This window comes from Vulpes vulpes, chromosome 4 (assembly GCF_048418805.1).
Source record: "Vulpes vulpes isolate BD-2025 chromosome 4, VulVul3, whole genome shotgun sequence".
NCBI lineage: Eukaryota > Metazoa > Chordata > Mammalia > Carnivora > Canidae > Vulpes > Vulpes vulpes.
The window spans coordinates 72,437,090-72,448,698 of record NC_132783.1 but is presented as its reverse complement, the minus strand read 5'-3'; the positions used below and the strand labels follow the sequence as shown (position 1 = coordinate 72,448,698).

General features: G+C 38.1%; 1 pseudogene; it reads left to right on the top strand.

Annotated features, from left to right (window-relative positions):
• Positions 1-9,943: 9,943 nt before the first annotated feature.
• Positions 9,944-10,201, top strand: LOC112931079 (meiosis expressed gene 1 protein homolog pseudogene; annotated as a pseudogene).
• The last annotated feature ends 1,408 nt before the right edge of the window (positions 10,202-11,609 follow it).

Below are 11,609 nucleotides of genomic sequence, written 5' to 3'. Positions count from 1 at the left end.
AGAGAGACAGAGAGAGACAGAGAGAGACAGAGAGAGAGAGGCAGAGACACAGGCTGAGGGAGAAGCAGGCTCCATGCAGGGAACCCGACATGGGACTTGATCCCGGGTCTCCAGGATCACGCCCTGGGCAGAAGGCAGGTGCTAAACCACTGAGCCACCCAGGCATCCCCAGTGAGGTTATTCTTTTTGTTCTCCACCATTTGGAGAGTGTACTTATGGGGTATACCTTGGTGATCAAACAAATAAACTGGGGATTCTAGTTTCTCTCTGGGTTTAGCTGTGCCAGTTCTCGGGGCATTTGTCATGAGAGTTTCCAGCCCATGGGAAATTGTGTTGCTTGTTAGTGCTAGAAAGGTCCAAGAGCACCTGTCTGGTGTTGCAGATTAATGATTCTGTGACTGGAGGCATCTCACATTTTTGTGGGGGACCGGATACAGTGTTTTCACTGCACCATCCTTACCACCTGCGCAATGAAGGTCTTTGCTTTCTTAGATTCATATTAGGGGTAAACTTTTGGATCATGAGGCTGCATCATCTATGCCTGGACACCGCTTACATCTTGATTAAGCCATTAAAAGGTTTATTGGTTTGAGTCACTATTGGCCAGATAATGGATCCTTTAAATTGGGTATATATATATTACAAAGAGTTCTCAATTGTTTTATTAGTATAATGGCTAGCCTCAGGGACTCCCTTGACAGGATTAAAAAACAGAAATTAGACATCAGACAAAAAGAAATGTCCACATCCAATATAAATTCCGCTTATTAAAATCTGATTGCATCTGTCTGTTTTAGCTTGTTTGCCTACAAGATTTATAGAGATTGCTCTGGCCTAAACTCTAGGTTCAAAGTGTAGAGATTGTTCACGTAAATACAAAAAGCCAGAAAATGAATTTAACAAAAGCACTTGAGATTGGCTCATTTTGCTCCTATCTTCTGGAGTTCTATAATCAGGCTCTGTCTACCCTCAGGCATTCCTATACAATATTCTTTGTAGGAGTGTCCTAGACCCCCACCACAAAAAATTTATGTCCTTTGGACAATAGGAGAGCTTTAAATTTTAAAGCCCTTTTACCTCTCAAAAGATCCTACTAAATTTAGAGAGTAATTAGAAAGATTATTTGGCCATATTCACAACCTTCCTTCTGAGGAAATAGATGACCAACATTTCTCCTAGACCCTCCTACAACTGATTTGCACAAGGCCAGTAGTCAGGGACTAAAAGAAACCAAGGTGAAACTGTGCATCTAGAAATAAGGCTTTTGTTAAAATGCTTTATACAGACTTTACAAAGGCATAAATCTTTTGGCTCCCAGTTTAGTTAAAATTCTCCCTGATATAAAAAAGTGAATTTAATTAAAAAAGATGGGCTAATTCTTTGATATTCAAGGCCTAATCTAGCTCTTTGGGGAATTAGGAACAACTGTCCTTATAAATCTCTGCAAAACCAGAACTACAACCCTAAAAACAAGTTAAAGCCTACCCATCTTTACTAATCTCCAAACTTTGCCTGTTTCTCTCAAGAAGTTTGTGGATATTATTAAAAAATAATCAGGATACTGGGTCAAAATTGTTCTGTACTTTAAAAAGAAGGGTAAATTTTAAATAGCAATTACCCGGAACTCTGAAAGATTTTTTTCTTTACTTTCTTTCTCTACTCCTTGAAATTATAAATCTTATCATGTCTTTGAAATGTAAACATAACCCACAATCTCCTGAGACTGAAGGAAAAAAAAAAAGAGGGAAGGAGGCCTTTTAAAAATACAAACTACTGAAAGGGCTTTTATCCCCAGATTCCAGCACCTCTGATAACAGGCAGATATGCTACAAACATGCACCTTGCAAAAAACTTAGATATTCTCTCTGCCTTCAATATAAATTTTGATACAAATACCTTCTTTAGGATCTAAGAGCCAATCTTTGACATGCAAACTTTAAGGAAAAGTTTTCCATAAAAATAAATAAGTGAATAGAGGGAAGATTTAAAAAATTGGGGCCTATACTGTCCTTTCCACAAATATTAGTAGAAACAAAATTAAGATTTTGTTTACATCTTGTCTTAGTTTGTGTGTCTGTGTTCCTGTCATATGTGTCTATGTATGTAGTAAATGTGAGATATTTTCTCTACCTCCAGATGGTACTGCTAAAATTAATATGTAAAAGAGCTCTATTTAGTTGGTTTGAAGACGTGTGCTTCTAAGGATTGGGCATTCTAAAGCTCAGAAAGGTAGAAACTAACCCAAATGTTTTTCGAGCTCACATGACTTGGCAAAATATTTGTTATTAAAGCTAATTTAATGTTGTTGGTTTAATTAAAATAGACATGTCTTTAGAGTTATCAGCATTGAGTACAAACTTTTATTCTACTTTTGTTTACTAGAAGTCAAATAAGTTCATGGTATTTTTGTTGCAAAATTTGTTAGGAAAAAACTTTAGAATAATGGTTGACTATGTCTAATGCCTTATGAAGTTATTGTGGGTAGTTTAAGCATAATTGTTAAGAACAAGTAAATTAAATAGATACAAAGAAATAAAAAGGTTTGTAGCCAAGCTTCTAAATAGCTTCCAAAATCTTTGGTGACCTAATATTTTAGAGTTTTGCTAAGTTAAATGATAAGTAAATTTCATTGACAATTTAAATAATTTCTGAATAAGACAAAATAGTGAAACATTGAGTACTGATCATGATCTACTATCTATTTATCTACTTTTGTCTTATTATAGAAAAACTATGGATAAATTTGGGTCTGTTAATAAACAATGTTTTATACTTTACTGGAAGATCTCACTATGAAAAAAATTCATGTTTCTAAAAATTATGAAATGAAACATATCAATAAATCTGTGCATCTTAGAGAATTCTAGTGTAAGAAACAGTTCACAAATTGGTTATTTAGTTTTCACTGGAGACCAAAGTTTCTAAAAGTAATATTCTTTTATTTTTAAATATTTTATTTATTTATTTGACAGAGAGAGAATGAGAGGTAGAGGGAGGCAGAAGAGTGAGGCAGAGGGAGAAGGAGAAGAGAAGCAGACTCCCTGCTAGCAGGGAGCCTCCTGAGGGGCTTAATACCAGGATCCTAGGATCATGACCTGAGCTGAAGGCAGATGCTTAACTGGCTGATACACCCAGGCACTCCTAAAATTAATATTCTTACAAATGTAATGAATGATAAAGTAAGCAACTCTGTATGCAAGGAAAATAAGATGTGTTTTTGATAAGAAAGGTATGAGGAATGGGAATACATTTTTGTTGAGGGAAAATAAAGTAATTTTGCCCTAAAATGAGACTGGTTTTTTCAGAGAAGGCTTAGGACAAAATATGAAAGTTGTGGAAGGTTTGTGAAGGGAAATCTTTGAAAAATAATTTTATGCATGATCAGGACTAACTAAGATTGGAATTGGAAGAGTTTTACAAATATGCTGGTTTAAGAGTGAGATTCAGCTTTTCTCTTTGTTAGAAATAGAAAGTTTCTTAAACTATTGGTCTGCTCTTCATAAGAAATTGTAAAGAAAAGTTTTCTTTACCTTTTATCTGCTTAAAAAACAATGGCTCAATGTTTACCGAAATAATTTCCCATATTTATCAGGTCTTTGATTACTTAATAAAACTAAGTCTTACGATTATTAAAAGCTAAATTTTATTCACAACTATGTGGCCTTCTGCATTTGCCTTTGAGATTTCTTATTGTCACTTTGATGAAATGGATAATTAAATATTGTTTCCTAATGATTGTGATTCTACTTAACCAAATGTTCAAATCTTTTGATTTTTTTTTTTTTTTTGGACATAGTTTCCAACATCAAATTCTAAAAAGAAGTCTTTTCACCATAATCTAACTGAAATTTTCCAGAGGGCCCCTAGAACATTTTCAAGAGAAAAAAAAATTGTGAGAAATTAAACTAATGAGGCTTACTTGGTACGTTAAATTACTTGGAAGTATTGTCAAATACGTGGTATTAAACACTGTTAGATTATATTTACATAGAGATATTATAAAAACGGGTGTTCTAAAATTACATGAAACTCCTAGAAATCTAATGTCCTAGTATGCTATTAATATTATTGTTATTATTACTATTATATTTTTATTTTTTTAATATTTTATTTCTTTGCTCATGAGAGACAGAGAGAGAGAAAGAGAGAGAGAGAGAGAGAGAGAGAGAGAGAGAGAGAGGCAGAGACATAGGCAGAGAAGCAGGCTCCATGCAGGAAGCCTGATGTGGAACTCTATCCCAAGACTCCAGGATCACACCCTGAGGTGAAGGCAGATGCTCAACTGCTGAGCCACCCAGGCATCCCTAAAGTTTTATTTTTTAGAGAGAGAGTTGCACATGCCAGGTTGGGGGGTGAAGGGCAGAGAGAGATGGAGAATCTTAATGCCCAATGCAGAGCCCTACATGGGGGCTCGATCTCTTGACTCTAAGAGCATGACCTTAGTCAAAATCAAGAGTTGGAGGCTGAACCGACTGAGCCAGCCAGGCACTCCTGGCTGGTATGTTATTATTTTGAAGTGTTGTATTCACAAAAATTACAAATTTCCTTGTCAGTTGCATTATAATGAACTCAAATCAGAGGGCTCTGTGTGTGTGTCTTTGTATTTGTGTTCTGTGTATGAAGTATGCATGGTATATGTGCAAATTGTGTGTGTAGTGTGTGTAGTATATGTATTTTTTTGTTATTAACCTTTTTAAAACTTTAATTCTGGTATAGTTAACATAATAGTGTTTGTTATCTTTAACCATGGCTATTTTTAAGTCTTTTATCACTTATAGACATTTATACTTTTACTCAGATTCCTTTATAAAAGTTTCCTGCAAATGTGCTTCATCTTCAGTGAGACTCATGGAAAAAAACTCTGATTACAGGTTTCTGATAAGATTAAGATCATAAAACCGAACTGGGTAAAAATTTCCAGAAGTAGTGGAAAAATTAGATTTACATAGAACAAGAATTAATAATATGAGACTAATTGAATTGAGGAAGATAATTATACTTTGAATGACTTTTTGTTTGAAACATTGCTGACTTTAAAAAAAAAATTTCCCAGAGTTAAGAAAACTTTCTCTTAAGATAACTGACTTACAGCAATTTAATCAAACATACTTTTGTGAACAAATTAAAACATTTATCTTTTCTCCCTACCAGATCCTTCCAGAATTCAGAAACTCTCAGTGAGTATTCTTATATTTTTATGGCAATATCTTTATTTGCATAAGTTCAATAAGGATCCATTATCCTTATGAGAAGACACAAATGAAAATGTTGGTTATATCACTAAGGGTTTGATTGGAATGTCATATCTGTGAAGGACCTGCATAGGCTCAGATGTGACTAGACAGCTTTAAGGAACTAAGTTTGGCTTTATGGAGCCAATAAAACCCCCTTAGAAATGTCAGATTGATACCTTGCTTATAGATTTCCTAGCAGCCTTACAAAGAAAGTGAAGGTCAGCTACTGGCAGGTGCAGGAACCTCAGGATATTTTGGGGAACTCAAGAAGGGAAGAATTCACCCAAATCTATAGATATTGCAGGTGAAATCTGATGGCAATTATTTGGCTTGATTTCTGACCTTGAGAGGCTATTAAAAGCTCAATCTAGAGATTCCTTATGAAAAGTTCCAACAATGCAAGTTTTATTCCTCCCCCTTTTCCCTTTATTTATTTATTTACTCATGAGAGACACAGAGAGAGAGAGGCAGAGACAGAGGCAGAGGGAGAAGCTCCCCCATGGGGAGCCTGATGCGAGACTCGATCCCAGGACCCCGGGATCACACGCTGAACCAAAGGCAAATGCTCAACCACTGAGCCACCCAGGTGTTCCCAAAGCAAGTTTTAAAGAGTCTATATGGTAAATCACTATTCCTTTTTTTTTTTTTTTTTTAAGATTTCATTTATCTATTCATGAGAGACAGAGAGAGAGGCAGAGACATAGGTAGAGGGAGAAGCAGCCTTCATGCAGGGAGCATGATGTGGGACCTGATCCTGGGACCCCAGGGGTCCCAGGATCACACCCTGAGCCGAAGGCAGGTGCTCAACCACTGAGCCACCCAGGCGTCCCTGGTCAATCACTATTCTTGCTGCATTTACATAAGTAATTAGGCTGAGGGTTTTTTGCAACTAGACTTACTTTGCAAACAAATTAATGTTAATTTGGCTATCTTTGGTAAAAATTAAGGTGGTAATATAGAGAAAATGTTTGAATAGCATGTTTTTGTAGATATTTTATATTTTAATACTATTCATTATAAAGTGAACTAAATCCTCATTTCTTCTAATGTTCTTCAATGCTTAGTTATAGCTTTCCACCTAACATTTTGATTTTTCTCCTATCTTTCTATCTTGGAATCATTTGAGAATTAAAACTGCCCTTTTTTCTGAAGCTCCACAAGCTAAATGACTTGATGCAAAGAAATCACCATAACAGCTCAGGCACAGACAATCTTTGTGCTCTTGCTTTATGGGCCACTCAAAAATATCACTAGAGGGGGATCCCTGGGTGGCTCAGCGGTTTAGTGGCTGCCTTTGGCCCAGGGCGTGATCCTGGATCAAGTCCTGCATCGGGCTCCCTGCATGGAGCCTGCTTCTCCCTCTGCCTGTCTCTGCCATTCTCTCTCTGTGTGTCTCTCATGGATAAATAAATAAAATCTTAAAAAAAAAAAAAAAAAGATTGCACTACCTATCCTCACTCAAGATACTTGAAGTCTGACATCTAGATATCCTCACAGCTGGCTGCCCTCAGAACTCAGAAACTGTCTTAATATTTGATCCAATCATTTATCATTGTTTTTCTTTTGTTTCCACAGAAATGCCTCTTATTTAATACCTGATTACTTGAATCATCGGTCTAACTTTGAGAATATACCTATATCATGCATCCTGAAACGAGTTTGACCTAACTCATCTATTGTCAAGACTAAGTGAGTGGATCAATGAGACAAGACAACCTACCAGCTCAACTTATAATATGTGAAACTCCCACAGAAGTTCCAGATGAGGGGGCTAAGGGGCTCAGACCCCCTCACCCTCTGAATGTGGAACTTTGACATGTGGATTATTTTGAACTAAAGGCACTTGAGACCCTGTGGATTCAAGAGAAACTTTGTCTCACATCTAACTACACAGAAGAATCCACACTGGAGGTCTTTCCCAGATAAGGGTTATTAACAGAGATAAATTTTATCTGAGTGACCCATCTGTATGGCAGGGCAAACATCTAATTACCAAACATCTGCTCTTCCTCTCACTCTGTGAAATGCATTCCTTTCCTCTGAGGTCCCAAATCTCTACCTCGTTCTGCTTACTTCAGAATGATATATATATCCCTGCCTGCCTGTCTCTGGCATTCCATGTCTGTGTGGATTCCCCGTATGTATGCCTATTACATTTTATTTTCCTCTTGTTAGTGTATCTCCTGTCAATGTGATTCTTAGTCCAGCCAGAGGACCTGTAAGGGGGCAGAGATTCTGGCTCTCTGAATCCTGATCCTGACTTTTTACCACAACTGTGCTCTTCAGTATTGCAAATCAAATGCTTATTACTTCCTTTTAACAGGCTAGGGATTTAGAAGGCTTTCTTTTCTCTCTTTTTTTTAAAAGATTTATTTATTTATTTATTTATTTATTTATTTATTTATTTATTTATTTATCAGAGAGAAAAAGAGAGAAAGAGAATGTGCACAGAAGCAGAGGGAGAGGAAGAAGCAGGCTTCCTGCTGAGAAGGGAGCCCAATGTCGGGCTCCAACCCAGGACCCTAGGATCATGACCTGCGCCAAAGTCAGATGCTTACCTGACTGAGCCACAGAGGGGCCCCAGATTCAGAAGGCTTTCGGCTGCTTTGAAATCAATCACTTCCACTGTTTCTTCCCCTTTCTTATACTTTATTTAGACATTGAGTATTTATTAAATACCTCTATGTTGAACATCATGGGAATGCAAAAATCATAGTCCTTACTCGTAAAGAATTTATAATCTAGTCATGAATAGAAATACCTATGACTATATTCATGGCAAGACGTAATTATGGAAAAAAAATTCTGTTGATTTCCCCTGAACTTGGTGTGAAATGAAAGTTTTTTCCCTTATAGACCACAACTTTTTCATTTTTTAAAAAATATTTTATTTATCTACTCATGAGAGAGAGAGAGGTAGAGACATAGGCAGAGGGAGAAGCAGGCTCCCTGTGGGGACCCCAATGTGGGACTTGATCCCAGTATGCTGGGATCACGCCCTGAGCCAAAGGCAGGCACTCAACAGTGCCCAGTGCCCCCCACTTTTTCATTGTTAATGAGATCTTTGAAGAATAGCATTCTCAGAGGTAAACCACTTGGCAAGGTTGCTTATCTAAGCAACAGAATTTTAGCCCTATTAAGGTGAGGCTGTCATTTTCAACAGTATTGTTCTTTAAATGGAGCATAGCATCATCTTTGCATTGAACTAACTGGCCAGCACAGTTGGTCTAGTTTGTTTTTGTCTGCTTATGCTTCTGGGGTGATAATGTAAGTTAAGGAATATGGATAGAACAACACAAATAAAATGGTTTCCCAACCAACTGTTGTGATGTGACTTTTTAAAAAATATTTTATTCATTTATTTGAGAGAGGAAGGGAGAGCACAGAGACAGATTCCCTGAGCAGAGAGCCTGATGAGGGGCTTGATCCCAGGACCCTGAGATCATGACCTGAGATGAAGGCAGATGATTAACCAGCTGAGCCACCCAGGTGCCCTGGTTGTAATGTGACTCATGAGAAATAGGCTCAGCCAGTCCTGGGAAGCAGTAAATTGTGGTGAAGAGCATGGGAGTTTTGTTAATAAACTTTCATTAAGTAGATGTTTATAAATATTTCTTGAGCATGCACTATTGAATGCTCTGATGATATAGCAGTTAAGAAATGGGAAAAAGATTATAGAGCATATATTCTAGTGAGACAGACAGGCAATGAACAAGACTAGAGAGTTCACATAGTAATGAATGTTGTGCAAAGAAAAACACGATTGATGATGAAGCAAGACTGGAAGATCCTGGAAGGCTTCTGGGGAAAAATGACCTTGATGTTAAGACCTAAATATTAATTATTTTTTAAAGGATTTTATCTATTCATTCATGAGAGACATAGACAGAGACACAGACAGAGAGAGAAGCAGGCTCCATGCAGGGAGCCCAATGCGGGACTCAGTTCCTGGTCTCCAAGATCAGGCCCTGGACTGAAGGCCACACCAAACTACTGAGCCATCCAGACTGCCCAAGACCTAAATATTAAGAAAGAGGTAGCAAGAAGACCTGGAGGAAGGGCAGGGAAGATGATCCTGGTAGAAGGAGCATCAGGTAGGGAAGTCACGATACTAGAAGGGTCTGGGCACATTTCAGAAACTGAATTTAGGCTGGTGGGCTGGAGCTTGCAGAGGAAGAGTAATAGGGCAGGAGGTGAGGTCAGAGAGGCAGGCAGGGGCCAGGCTTTGCAAGGGGGATAAGGAATTTTTTTTAAAGATTTTATTTATTTACTCATGACAGACACAGAAAGAGAGAGAGAGAGAGAGAGAGAGAGAGAGAGAGAGAGACATAGGCAGAGGGAGAAGCAGGCTCCATGCACTGGGAGCCCGATGTGGGATTCGATCCCAGGTCTCCAGGATCAGGCCCTGGGCCAAAGGCAGGCGCCAAACCGCTGTGCCACCCAGGGATCCCTTGAAATAAATTTCTTATGTCATTGTCATATAAATCAACAAATAACATCATGTAGCATTCATATATCTTTATATATCTTTCCATTCTATCAATAGTTTTGTTGACATTAATAAAAGACCAAGATGAAGATGTTAGCGGTGGGGATAAATGGAGCAAGACTATGACAGGCAGAGGGCAGCAGCCCCAACCAAGGCCTCAATGTGGAAGGTGGGCCAGGAACAGCCAGGAGAAAGAATTGGCAATAAGACTTCCATAGCCATGGCTAGTTCTGACATGAAACCAAAATCAGTAAGTCGTGCCAAAAACTGGTCAGAAGAGAGAAAATGTACAGATTTCAGCAAGCAGGATACAGGAATGAAATTGAGTATAAACAAGTGAAACAAGTTTCTATGGTAGATCGCTGGCCAGAGACAGGCTATGTGAAGAAACTCCAGAGAAAAGACAAATTTTCTATTACTACAACAAACAGAGGGAGTGTGATGACAAGTCTACAAAGTGAAAATCTATGCGCACTAGCCTTTGTTCTTTGTGTTTCTTGTCATTACTTCTTAAGAATTGATTGCTTCATTCTACATCATGTAAATGTCATTTTACAAAATAAAATTCAAAAGGCAGACTTCGGTTGAATGTTGTGAAACACAAAAGCCATGAAACCTGATATCGATCATCCTGTTCTGTTTTAAAATATAACTGCAGAAGCATTGAAGTTGAAAAAAAAGTTTTGTTAAAATTGTTCACTATGGATTTATAAATTTAGTGTAAGAGAAGATAAAAGTGATGGTCAGTCAGACAGTCAACAAGCATTAATTTAGCATGGGTCCAGTGCTAGGTGCTGGGATCTATGGTGGTGGATATAACACCATTTCCTGCTTTCCCAGGACTTTGAGTTTGATGTTCCCTTTTGGGGAAGACCTCTGGGACAGCGGGTGACTACCTCTGTGTGTCTTCTTTAAGACACTGTATCTCCATTTGCAGGAAATATGTTTTAAATATAGTGGTTTTCTTAAGGCTGTCTGCCAAAACCATGTAACATGAATACTCAACTCTAGCGTAACTGTGATGGGAATGGCACCTGGGTGTGGAACCCTTTTGTAGTGGAGAAACTTGCTCAATTTCACGTGGAAGCACCAGTCTTCAGAAGAGGAAAGTGATGATTATATTAAAAAGAAGGGACAGGCCTGAGCTGAAGATTGTGAAGACAGTTTCTGTAGTTAACAGTTTTAACTAAGTCAGTGATTCCCCAAGTCTGGTTGTATCAGGATACTGAGTGTCCACAAGGATTTTAATACGGCTCTCTAAAACTTTCATTTTAAAATTTAAGCAAGCCACACACACACACACACACACACACACACACACACACACACACACTGTTCTTGAAAGAGTGGACAAGGGGAAGAGGGGGCAAAATTAAATGGTCGGTTATAGGACTGTCTTAGTGAACAGATATTCTCGATGCTCTGGGAGGTTGCAGCTGGTTTGGGGGCTGTTTTGAGGAGTTGTGCTGTGTGTTTCCATTTTCATAGAATCGAATTTATTTATTTCCTTCTTTTCTGGTTTGTGTTTCAAAACTCAGATTTGAAGTCCAAATGGTGTACAATTAGAACTCCTCGATGCAGGAGTCCCACAGAAGGCCACTAGACATAGCTTTATAAAACACAAGACTGAAACAGGCCATTCTCTGGGCACTGAGCAAAGTGTACGTGGAGTAGGTCAAGGAGCTTCATGGTTATTTTTTCCCTTGACTTCAGACAAAGATGAAAATGCCTGAATTAAGAGAGCTTGGTCCTGGCTTAGCTGAAACAGGATGGAGGAGGGCAAAGGGAGCAAGAGGAAACTAAAATAGAAGATGTGGGGACAAGAAAACATTTTAAAGGAAAGTCTGTCCCTTTTTATTCTCCCAAATCTTGTTCTCATGTGTAAT